The sequence below is a fragment of the Protopterus annectens genome, chromosome 2.part0 (genome assembly GCF_019279795.1).
Source record: "Protopterus annectens isolate FY-2018-M chromosome 2.part0, PAN1.0, whole genome shotgun sequence".
Lineage (NCBI taxonomy): Eukaryota > Metazoa > Chordata > Ceratodontiformes > Protopteridae > Protopterus > Protopterus annectens.
The window spans coordinates 1786071855-1786084499 of record NC_056728.1 but is presented as its reverse complement, the minus strand read 5'-3'; the positions used below and the strand labels follow the sequence as shown (position 1 = coordinate 1786084499).

The 12645-nt window shown below is 39.5% G+C and overlaps 1 protein-coding gene across 6 annotated transcripts in view; it reads left to right on the top strand.

The window, feature by feature from the left end:
- The window catches only part of ARHGEF10L (Rho guanine nucleotide exchange factor 10 like), a 3087848-nt gene that overhangs the window by 2207340 nt on the left and 867863 nt on the right, over positions 1-12645 (top strand). The gene's annotated exons all lie outside the window — the stretch shown is intronic.

Sequence of the window (12645 nt, the reverse complement as noted above, 5' to 3'; positions counted from 1 at the left end):
CCATGAAAAGAATAATACCTAACAAGATTATAATAGCTATAAGTATGAAAAACTTTAAGATACCTCCTCCTCCCCATCTAGAGACAAGACTGGTTAGTAGTGCCCGCTGGGAGCTGTCAGCTTCTTTGGCATGTGAAAGTTCAGCGACTTTCTGAATTATTTCTGGATGACTATGGATGGCACCAGTGTTATCAGGTATAAAAGAGCAACACTTGGTTTGGATAAGTGTCCATGAACCCCCTTTAGCAGTAACGTATAAAGTCACGTGCCATGCAGTTTTGTAGCACCAATTTGTGCATTGCAGTCAGTTCTTGGGTAATCAGATCAGTAGACTCAAAGGTAGAATTGTTCCATATTTCCAGGAGCTTAGACAGCTTGTTAAGGTCCAAGATAGACTTCACTGCCCTATAAGCAGGTTCAATGCCTGCTCCAGAAATGAGCACAGCACCGAGATCCATGTGGACAAGCCCTTTAAAAGCAGTTTTTTTGTACAATGTTATGATAAACCCATGAGGCATCTGTATTTCCAGCTGGGTTAGGAATGTCTTTAGTGTCTGTCTTGTGATGAGCATTATGGATCTTTCCTTCAGGTAAAACAGCTGTATGTCATATAGCTGAGATAACATGACCAATATAACAACAATCTGACCAGTCTGTAAGTAACCAGGGATAAGCTTGTTTTCCACAAATATAGGAATATTTATGTAGCGCTACCATGCAGTGCTGTCCAGCCCCATCATAAATTTCCAGGTGAAATTGCAAGCAATAATTCCATCAAGAAGTGTTCCATTTTTGTGATAGCAGACATATCCTTTAACAGACATTGATATTTAAAGTGGCATTATGTAAAGGGAGTGGAAACATGTTTATTCTTCTGATTTTTAGCAAGAAAAATAAGTCAAAGTACAATATAAAGCTCTGAATAAGACATTGGTGTAGGATTCAGTGGAATACCCCATCATGTACAGTAGGAGTATGCACTCAAACCTAGCAGCTGCTAACACTGAGGATCTGTGCATACGTATGCAAGGCAGAAAAAGTATTAAATCTAAGATGCTGTTCAGGTGCTCTTGATTCAGTTTTAACCTAACATCTGTCACTATTTTTAGCAAAGCGAAATGATTACAGTTCTAATGGTCATAGGTGATAATGCACCTACAATTCCAGATTGCAAAAGCAATCAAAATAGAATACTGATGAAAGACATAGTAACTGTTGCAACAATAGGTCCATTTGAAAACATGTATGTTGATGATAGAGAGGGTTTTGAATAAATTGCAAACAAGAATGTAGGGTTAATTGTACATAGTTTAGACAAAAGTGATCATCAAATAGTCTTTGATCAAGGACTTTTAAGTGCCGATGATTTGGAAAGGGAGCATTATCTGGATAAGGCAATGTCTATATTGGTATCTAAAATGTATGATGAAAATGTAATGCTGGATTCAGAACTAGGGAAAATGTTGATGTTGAATAACAGTCACTTGAGTTTGTTTTACTCCAAGATGAGATAACAGAATCATGTAATATGACTTCCTAATCTGGTTAAAGGGATAACTTAACTGCATACAGTTCTGTATGTGATCTTGATGGATGATGTGGAATCAAGTTGGATGGCAAACAATTCACAAAATGGTCTCAGATTTGGCTTGGATGGCAAAATGTGATTGGTTGTCAGTTCTGGATATGGTGATATCCCTGTTTTTTCATTTGGTTATGCTGGTGATGGTTTCTGATAGTTCAAGTGGTCTAATGTCAATGGCATCTTGACTGTACTCATCACAAGGGAGGGTCTTTTTGACATGAAACACATGGATCCAGGTGGATAGGCCCTCACAATGGATGGCAGTGGCAGTTGTGAGCAAAATCAAGTATAGTCCATTCAATTTAGGGCTATGTGAATTTCTTCAGGAATGTACTTTAATGTAGACAAAGTCTCCATGTTGCAGGTTATGATGGTCCTGCTCTTTTGGTTATTGGACTGCATGCAGAATGGTACTATAGTATTTCTGCAAAATAGAACAAAGACATTTGCAATATGAAAGCATGGATTCATCAATATCTTGCAACTCTAAGTACTTAAGGAGAGGGGTAGGATGTATTCTCATGGGTCTGCTAATGAGGATTTCATGAGGGGATAATTTTCTAGTAGTACTAACTGCACATCTAATACTAATATTACTACTAGTAATGCTAAATAAAACTAAATGCAGTGCTTCTGACAATTTGAGACTAGTCTCCTTGCAAACTTTTAGCTAATCTTATTTATAATGTCTGATTGGCTTTTTCCACTCTACCTATAGCCTGTGGTCTGTAAGACAATGGAACTGCAATTTAATATTCAAAATCTTGCAAGGCTGATGTATTACTTGCCTAGTAAAATAAGTGCCCTGGTCCAATTAGATGCAACATGGAACACCAAATGTGGGAATTAATTCAGTCAAAAATTTCTTTGCTGCAGTGTGCGCATCATTTTTTACACCCGGATATGCTTCTGTCCATCCTGAGGAAATGTCAACCATAACTAGTACATACTATAGCTACATTTCTGCACTTGAGGAAGTTCAGTAAGTCCCAGTGCAAAAAACAGAATGGTTCCCAAGGCTATTTTCAATTATCGAACAGGTACATTTACTGATTTAGATGCATTATCTTCCAAACTACCCAAGTATTTATAAAATGTTGATGAACTTCTGAAAGATGAGGGCATGCCAGTCAGTGGAAATCTGTTTTATTAATGCATTTTTGCCCAAATAGAAAGGTAGATGGTAAGCTTTTACCAACTGATTTAAGAAAGTTTGTGTGGCTACAAGATCACTGTTCAGATGGTCTCACAAAAAAGTCTGGAGAGTGAGCGCAGCTGTCACTTATCCACTTCCTTATCTTAGAGTCTTCTATCTGATCTTGGAAAGAATAATTCTTATAATGGAAAAAAATGTTAGTTTTATCTATTAGTAATAGCTACAAGCACAGATACTTGGGCAGACACATTTCCATTTAGTAGTCCACTTAATAAAATTCTGCCTTCCATGCAAGCGGAAAGTGCTGCTACAAATTCACTGTCATCTCTTTGAACACAAGATACATCCATGAAAAGAATTAGGTCTAGATTTTGCAAAGGAACATCTCTCAAATGTAATCTAAGAGGAAGCATGGTGTTAATACCAACTACACAATCATGAGGTTCTGCAGCAGCAACTCCAGGGATAAAAAATGCAGGGTTAACTGGTTGACATTAAAAAATCTGTAAAAAGGGTTAAGTAAAGACAACTCATATTTAGACAATTATGATGCAGATAAACATTAAATTTTAGTCTTCAATAAGAAAAATTTTGCAGAATGTAGAACTACCACATAATTTTCATGCCAGAGAGTTAGAGCGCCCACAATGAGTACCAAGTGCACCATTGTGGCCATTGTCCTAAGGCAATGAGGGTGGGCCACTGATATAAGATCAAGAATTGTATTGAAATAAGCAACCAGTCTGAAACAATTATTTCTATGTTGTGCTAATAATCCTAATGCCACTTTATTTCTTTCATCTGCTAATTGCAACATTAATAATATCCCCCTAAGTTCAAACCCAGTGGTGAGAGATTTAAGAATGCAAGTTGATAGTAGCCTTCATTTTGATCATCAGGTGTCCACAGTAGTAAGGAAGGCCTTCTACACTGCACACCTCATAAGCAAGGGTATAGCATCCAAAGCTAAGGAGGCTGTAACTCCCCTGGACTTGGCTCTCATCAGACCAGCAATGGAGTACAATGCTTCCTTCTGTATATACCTCCCCAGACATCTGCAACAACTGGAGAGACCTCAGAGGTTTTTCACCAAGAAAATTCAGGGCCTACAACACATGACCTACATGGACAGACTGAAGGCCCTATCACTTTACTCAGTATCATATAGAATGCTTAGAGTTGACTTGTTCCTGGCCTGCAGAGCAGTGTCAGACCCTGCCTTGGTGAAGCTGCTGCACAACCACAAATCCAATGTGGAAAGATTCACTCACTCTAGGGATCTTAACCTAGCCTGCAGTATTAATAGGGCATGCTGGAGAGACAGCTATGTCACCATGTAAAACAGAAATCCTCAAAGACCCTATTTAAGTGTAACCTGGACAATTGGATGGGAAACTGTAAATTCACACCAGGGGTTTCGCCTGTGTCCCTCTTAGACAGGGGTAGGCGGTGATGATTTTAGATTTGCGCAAACATAGACTATATATCTTGGTCCATAAGGGAACAAGGGTATAACGTGGCTAGGGTTGTAGAGGCCTTAGGGCCAGTTGCATAGTGACCTTGTATGATCCTATGATCCTATGGTATCAAACCTTCTGCAAAAGCTGTTGTATTCCCACTGGCAACTGCACCCTCCATATGCTCTGGATGTCCATAGAAGGCTTTGACCACATCTGTCATGCGTTGTGAATATGGATTAATACATTCATTCAGTTTCTGTACAATAGCTTTTATTCTTGCCCAATTAGTGGTTGGAGCAGCATGGTGTAGTAATGGCTTTTAAAAGGTTATTTCTACCAGCTAGAAATCTAGAAGGATTAGAGGCTTTTAATACTGCTCTCAGGTCTTCGATAGTCAGGTTTTGCAATTGTAAATGTCTTTTTAAGATATTGACTTACTTTGCCGAATGTGTTTGAATGGAAGGGAGAGGATCTACAATGGTTTGAAAGTCCACTGTAGTCTATGGTTGTACTGGCTTGTAGTAGATTCAGCCTCTCTATCTCTAGCTGCTGTGGAGTTTGGTACTTTTTGAAAGGTGTACATTTGTGTAGGAGGTATATCAGAATTGGTAGAAGGGTAAGAATCTTCTCCTTATCTGCAGTTTGCAGATGTCCACTAATATTCTTCTCTATCTATAATGACTGCAAATTGGGTAATAATGTGTTTAGTCTTACTAAAAGTGTTAGTTTTTGATGACAAACTCTTATTGGGAAATTAATTCAAATTTTCCACTTATTTAGCTTTTGTTCTGTATGTCTGCAATGCAACTGTTTCCCTTAATGAGCCATACATGTTAACATGTAATCTGAGAGTATTACAGAGGGTACTGAGGGACATTGTTGACAGAGTCTAATATTGTAAACCGACTCGAGGGATGACTGGAAGTGCTGGAAGTAGCCTATCTGGGGAACTGGTAGTTGTTTCTGCAAAACTCACCTCCACCTTCCCTCTCGGAGAGGGAGAACTGGTGGAGAGGGTGCAGAAGGTGACAGAGGCTAATTATCTTCTGGTGACTAATAACATTTATAACTATCTTAATGGATACATACCCCAGGAGGGGGATTCTCATCTGTCCATTTTTGTAATGTATGTATGTTCTGTTTACTACCTGCAACTGTAACTTTAATCTAGCTGAGTTACATTTTAAGTTTTTAACTACAAATTCCTTTTCTTTATTTGCCATTCATTAAAAGCTAACCAACAAGATGCCAGTATCTTATTACCTTTTTGTTTTAGTTTAATTCTTAGGTTCATAGGTTCATAGGTTGGTACTAGGCTATCAGCCCTAGGGCCTATACAAGCCTAGTCATAACAATTCCCTGGATATTTCTTCCCACAATATTTACTTCTCTGGACCCCTGTCTAGCAGGGCGACTGACATGATCCCTGGGGTGAATTTTCTATCTCCCATCCAATCATCAAGGTTCCTTTTGAAGAGGGCCAATGAGGCGCTCTGCTTGACATGTATGGGCAGTCTATTCCAGAATGTGGGGAGTCGCTGGGTCAGTAACCTATCCCTCCAGCATGTTTTGTTCATTGTGATGACAATGTTTAGATCCCTGGAGCATGTGGCTCTGAGGGATTGGGATTTCTTTAAGTGGAGCATGTCCAACAGCTCAGGGTTTGGCATGGCCTTGTATGTTAAGCAGAGATCACCTCTGAGTAGATGATATGCCACAGAGTATAGCTGGAGTTCTTAGAGTTTCTAAAATTTTTATATCCACAAACAACTCCTTAACCACTTCCTAAATAACAATCTCTTATCCAATTCATAACACGGTTTTAGACCTAAACACAGTGCTTCATCTGTTCTAATCTCTTTTACCAACACCATTCATCATCTCCTAAATGATGGCCAAGCTGTCTCCATTATCTTTCTTGACATGTCAAATGCCTTTGACACCATTTCCCACCAACTACCACTCAACAAACTCTCAACCTATGGCCTTGGCTCATCTTCTCTGTCCTGGTTCCTCAGCTATCTTTCTAGTCATCAGCAAGCCACTAAATGGGAAAACACTCTTCCCCCCTACTACCCATCTCAGCTGGTGTGCCGCAAGGCTCTATACTTGGTCCTATTCTCTTTATCTTATTTACAAACCACCTCAACGCTGCTACCAATGTAGCCACCATTGTCCAATACACTGATGATGCTACCCTTATATGCTCTGACCCCTATCCCCTAGAACTTCAATCAAAAATGCAGTCATCTTTCCAAAACATAGAAAAATACCTGTCCGAACATCAACTAATCCTAAAATCTAATAAAACTAAATTAATAATTTTCAAAAATAAAAAAAAATCCAAACCTTGTCAAGCCTCTCTGTCAATCCTTTCCTCAAATGGAACCAAAATTTAACCCACAACTCATACCAAACTCCTAGGGGTCACTATTGATGAGAATCTAACTTTTGAAAAACATGTCTCTCTGACAATCAAAAAAGTACCCATCAAGTATGGCACCTTATATAGGGCCAGACCATATCTTACCCACAATGCCAGACTTGCCACTGTCTGATCTCATCTCCTTTCTTCCCTCCTCTATGGATCTCATATTCTCACTAACCTTCACAAAAGTGACCTAAATAATCTAGAATCTTGCTATAACAAAATTGCCAAGTTTTCCACAACTGCTGCACACAGGACTCATCACTGTACTGTGCTCTCCCAGCTAAACTGGCTAGAACTCCCAAACCTTTCAGCTCTCAACCAACTTATTTATTTATTTATTTATTTATTTATTTATTTATTTTACATTTGTTGACTGGGCTAGTCTAGCTGGATATATGTCCATTTTCAGTAGAGGCCCGGGGAGAAAAGCTCCACACATAACATAACCAAGACAGATAGACAAATTGTTAATAAAGACTTGCACATAAAAATAGACATTTAAATCAACTAGTTAATAAAATCAGCATACATTAAAGGAACTCAAAAGTTTAAACTCATACACAATGTTCTGTCGATTTCAAAGCAAGTTTACCTAATACATACGGTTATGCAGTAAGGCATCAGCCATGTAGATTACAGTTAAAGCTCGGAAGGGAAGAGAAGTAGAAGGAGTATGAAGGAAAGAAAATAATGGCACAAGGCAAGAGTCAGTAAGTAAGAGAGGAGAAGAAAAAGACAGTCAAGACGAGGTGGGAGAGATAGTAGAAGTAGGTCAGAGCATAAGAGGACAGCAGGGAAAAGAAGCAGGGTAGAAGTTAGTTTTCAGGCAAAATGAAGGGTTAAAGGTTAGGAGAGAGTAGGGAGAGGGAAGTTAGCCTGGAGTACTACAAGAACAGAGCCAGTGGTTTTGGAAATGTAGTTTGATTTTTTGTTTGAAGAGAGGTAGGGATGAGATTAGTGTTAACTCTTTAGGCAGCAAATTCCATACTCTGCCTACAGTATTGGTGAAAAGAGAGTCACCAGCTAAGTTGTTGGCCTTTATGGGTTTGGTCATAAGTTTGCAGGAGGAACGAAGAGAGGTGAGATTGTTATAATGGAGTAGAAGTTGTGAAAGTATAGGGGTGTTACTAGGTTGGTACAGTAATTTGTGGGCAATTGTAAGTTGTGAAATATTAAGATAGTTTTGTAGTTCCAGCCAGGCTAACTGTTTCAAATTGAGGCAGTGATGTGTTCTAAAAGGGTTACCAGTGGCTGGCAATGTTATTATAGCAAGTTGCTAGTTTGTTTAGGTTAGTTTTTTTAAGGTTGGTGAAGATAGGAGAGGCATAGAAGAGAGTAGATATAAGATGGGAGTGAGCAATAGTAGCTCTAATAGATGGGGTAAGAAATGGTTTTATACGGTATAATGATCCAATTTTTCTGTTAACAGTTTTGATGGTGTTGTTGATGTGTTGGTCAAAAGAGAGATTGTTATCAATGGTAATTCCTAGTAGTTTTGTTGTGGAGTCAGGAGAGATGATAGTGTTGTTGTTTGAGTAGATAGAGAAGTTAAGTGGAGAGGTATGAGTGGTGGGGGTGAAGAGGAGAAGTTTGTTTTTTTTGGCATTGAGAAGTAGATACCATCTAGTAAACCATGTTTCTACAGTGTTGAATGTAGTTTGAGTTAGAGTGGTTAGATCAGAGGAGGTGGATGCTGAACAAATGATAGTAGAGTCATCTGCATATTGAATGCATGTAGCTTGAGGAATTACAGAGTGGAGATCATTAATATAGAGGGAGAAGAGGAGAGGACCAAGGATAGAGCCCTGAGGGACACCAATTGCAATGGGTAGTAAGGAGGAGATATGGTTTTCCCAAAGAACGGCTTGTTGTCTGTTACTGAGGTATGATGTAAACCATTTGATGGCAAGGCTATCAAATGAGAGGGATTCGAGAATGCTAATTAGAGAAGAGTGGTTGACCATGTCAAAAGATTTAGAGAGGTCAATGAATAGGGCAGAAGAGAGTAGGTTCTTGTTGCGATTGCTGTTAATGGTATCTGCAAAGGAAAGGAGGGCAGTGGTAGTACTATGGTGAGGTCTAAAGCCATGCTGACAGTTAGCTAAAATATTGTGAAGAGATAGGTACTGTACCAGTTGCTGATGTATACATTTCTCCATAATTTTTGCTAATGGAGAGTGAAGAGCAATAGGTCTGAAATTGGAATAGTCAATAGAGTTACCGCCTTTATGTAGTGGGATAATATGAGGGATTTTCCAGATATGAGGGATGGTTTCTTCTTGGATGGTTCTATTTATGAGTAAAGTAATTGGGTAAGCAATTTCTTTGGCTGCTTTTTGTAAAAATAGGGGAGGGAGCTTGTCAGCAGAGGGAGTACAAGGTTTGAGTTTGAGAAGTAGTTTGAAGATGAAAGAGGTAGAGATGGGTTGTAAAGAGAAGCTACAGGTAGAGTTTAAGTGATTGTTAGGAGGATAAAAGTTATTAGTATTTAATTGTCTAGCGAGAGATTGAATAGTATCAGAGAAGAATGAGTTTAAAGTATTTGCAGTTTGAAGAGGGGTGTCAGGGTTGGCATTTAGTGGGGAGGGAGTTTTAGCAGTACCTGGAGAAAGGAGTCTATTGATAGAAGACCAAAATTGTTTGGGTTTATTTAGGTTAGTTTCTTGTAGGTTGCAGTAGAACTTTCTTTTATCAGTGAGGATGGCTTTTTTGGTAAGATTTCTAAGTTGGCGAAAGTGATGAAAATCAGAGCTGATTTTATGGGACCTCCATTTGTTCCAGATCTTATTTTTGGAGAGAATTAGTTTTCTAGTTTCATTTGAGAGCCAAGGGGCTGTATTAGATTTCATTCTAATATTGCGCTCGGGAGCATGTTTGTCTAGAATAGAAAGGAAAGTAGAATTAAAGAATAATACTGCTTCATTAAGTGGAAGAGTCTTTAATGGGTTCCAGTTGCAAGTTCTGAGTTCGTTTTGAAATAGGTCGGTTTTAAAGTGTTTAGTAGAACGTATTTTTCTTATATTAAGGGGGTGAAGATAATCAGTCTTCTCTCTTGCAATGTATGTTAAACAGTGATCACTGAGGTCATCAGGCAGGGTCCCATCATTATAAGTGATATTAAATTTGTTTATAAGAATCCAGTCTAATATAGTCTGTTTCCTGTTTAACTTATTAACTCTTGTTGTAGATGTAATGGTTTGGGTGAAACCATTTAGGTTAATGTGAGAGGTGGGATTATCGGTATTAATAGCATTCCAGTCAATATTTAAGTCGCCAAGAATGATAGTTTCTTGGGGGTAGTAGTTGGAAACCCAATTGAGAAAGTCTTCTACAATTGGTATATTGTTTCCTGGAGGTATGTAAATGCAGATGATGTAAAGGACTTTTTTAGCATTAAGTTGAAGTTTCGAGATGATGGCTTCCACCTTACTATCTTGGGTTGGACAGGCTGGTAGGGTAGAGATATTAAGATGGTTCTTAAACAGTATTGCTACACCACCACCATTTCGTTTGTTATGGTCAAGCCTGAGTATATTATAGCCTTGTGGTATAATCTCAGTATCCTTAGTGGTTGGCTTTAGCCAGGTTTCAGAGAGACAGAGAATGTCAAAGCAGTGTATATCTAGGAGGGTGTGAAGGTAGGGTACTTTGTTGTTTACACTTCGTATGTTAAGGTGTCCTATGAGGAGTGTATTATTGGTGCCATGTTTGGGTGCTTGTGGAGAAGGATGCATGGGGCCAGGGTTGGGATGAATGTCACCGTCTTGTAAGGTAGGATTGATAGGTTTAGATGTGATTTTGATACTAAGAAGGGTTAGAGGTCTTATTTTTTTGTTTGAGTGTAGAGTGTAGGAGAGATGGGAGTACCTATGGTATTTGGGTAGGAGGTAGCTTGGGGTAGTATTGGTATTGGAGAAAGAATTGAGAGAAGTATAGAAGGAAGAAGTATGTGTCTGTGAGTTTGTTGGCTGAAGGAGAAGTGGATACTCGAAAAAGGTAAGGAGGTAGGTTGAGTAAAGAGTAGTTAAGAGTAGAATCAAGAGTAAAACAGTGTGGATAGATTGAGACTCATGTTAGAGAGTAAGTAAGTTAGAGGAGGTTGTAGGGAAAAAGTCACAGATTAGGGGTAGTCTAGAGGAAGTGTGGGTGTATGATGCAAAGAAGGAATATATAGAAGTGTAACAGGAGGTATGGCAGTGGTATGAAATGTGAGGTAGAGAGAGGGGTGAAATGAATGGGGAGATATAGAAAGAGAGGTAATAGTGGTAGAAGAGAGTAGGTGTGAGTAGTGTAAGGAGGGCTAGTATGTAAAAGAGAAATGAGGGAGGAGGATATGGAGAGTGTGGAGGGGAGGAGATTAGTGTGGTGGTAAAGACAAAGGATTGGATGGTAGGTCTAGGGCAGGGACTAGAGAAGTATAAGGTTAGGACCCCTGGGGGTGGGTGGGAATTGGGGGTAGGGAGGGGAGCAGAGTGAGCCCGCAGGGCAAACGGAGCGGGATACACAGAGTAGTCCAAGGAAGAAGGAAAAGTATCAGAGAAAGCTAGGTAAGTCAGGGTAAGAGAAGGTAACCTGGGAGGAGGGGATAGGAGAGTACCTCAAAAGGAGGACAGGGATAGAAATAGGTAAGGTGCGATAGGGGAAGTAGTTAGAAAGGAATCCAGGTAAAATGAATATAGTGGGTAAGAGTCAAAAGTGCAGTGAGCATACACAGGGGCGTTCAAGGTAGAACCAGAACAATGGCTGAGAGAGTGCAGGCTAGGTAGAAGTGTAAAGGGAGAGGGAGAAAGGTAATAAGGAGTGGAAGGGGAGAGCTGCTGCTGGCAGGCAAGCTGGGGCAAACAATAAAGCTTAGCAGTGTAACTAGGTTATAAGCTATACATGATGGTATTGTTAGACATACTTTCATGGAAGCTTGCGGTAGTGGGATAACAGAAAGGCACTGTCCTGTACTTTCCAGGGATAGCAGTCAGAGACTATCCTAGTAAGGGTAGTTGAGATTTCCAATCAAGACAAACAACTCAGGGTGAATCAAGGGATAGCTATGCAAGAGGAAAAGCAGAAGAAAAAGATTAGATAACGTTAAAAGTGTAAAAATACAACATTATAATACAGTGCAAAAATAGACCGGTTATCAGGTAAGGAGCTTAGTAATAAACACAATAAATCACATTAACAGTTAGGCAAGGCAAATCATTTACATCAATAGAGCGACTAGGCATAGTATAAACAGTAGATAGACTGCATAAAGGTTACTTCAAGCTAAGTAAGTTCACAACCACAGTAGAAACTGTAGGTAATGCAAACAATTGGGAGGGTTAAGCCAGGTATAGTTAGGGGAAGCCTTTAACTGTAGGATCCCAGTCCAGTATACACGTGTAAGGCCACACTAGTACACGTAGTTCAGATTTGGGGCAGTGAAACGGAAAGTAGGCCTTTACAATGCTAAGCCAGTAAGTAGCGGGGCAGTCCCCTTGGCCGTTGTAAGCCCTGGGTAAAATGATCACCCAAAACTATCAAAATGGTAGTAGTCTGGGACAAGGAGGGGAAATGGGTAGCTATATGGTAAATGCAAGACTGTATAAGGCTAATTACAAACAGGGTGAGACAGGTAAACTGGTACCACAGTTCTAATTCCTCCAAGGCCCAGTGGGAATCTGTTGGAAATATCTAAGATAGCAGGCCACTAGTGATGGAGGCAATGAGATCTAATGCTGGCAAACAGTCGCTGGTCTTCACTAGTGTAGCCAGCTATAGCGTTAGGCAACCAAAACAGTACAAGCATTAAAAAGAAAAAATGTGCACATGCTTGGGGGTAGGCAGCGTTCGTGCCCTAAAATAGTTAAAAGTACTGCTACCTCCTTCAAAGCACCGTGACTATTTGTTTAACAGTGAAAGACACAATAACATGTAAGCTGAGATGCAAACGCTAACAATATTAATATAGAAATGTACAGCATATGGAGGTTACAGCAACGCGGACACCACAAATGCTAAATGTATCTCTAAACAG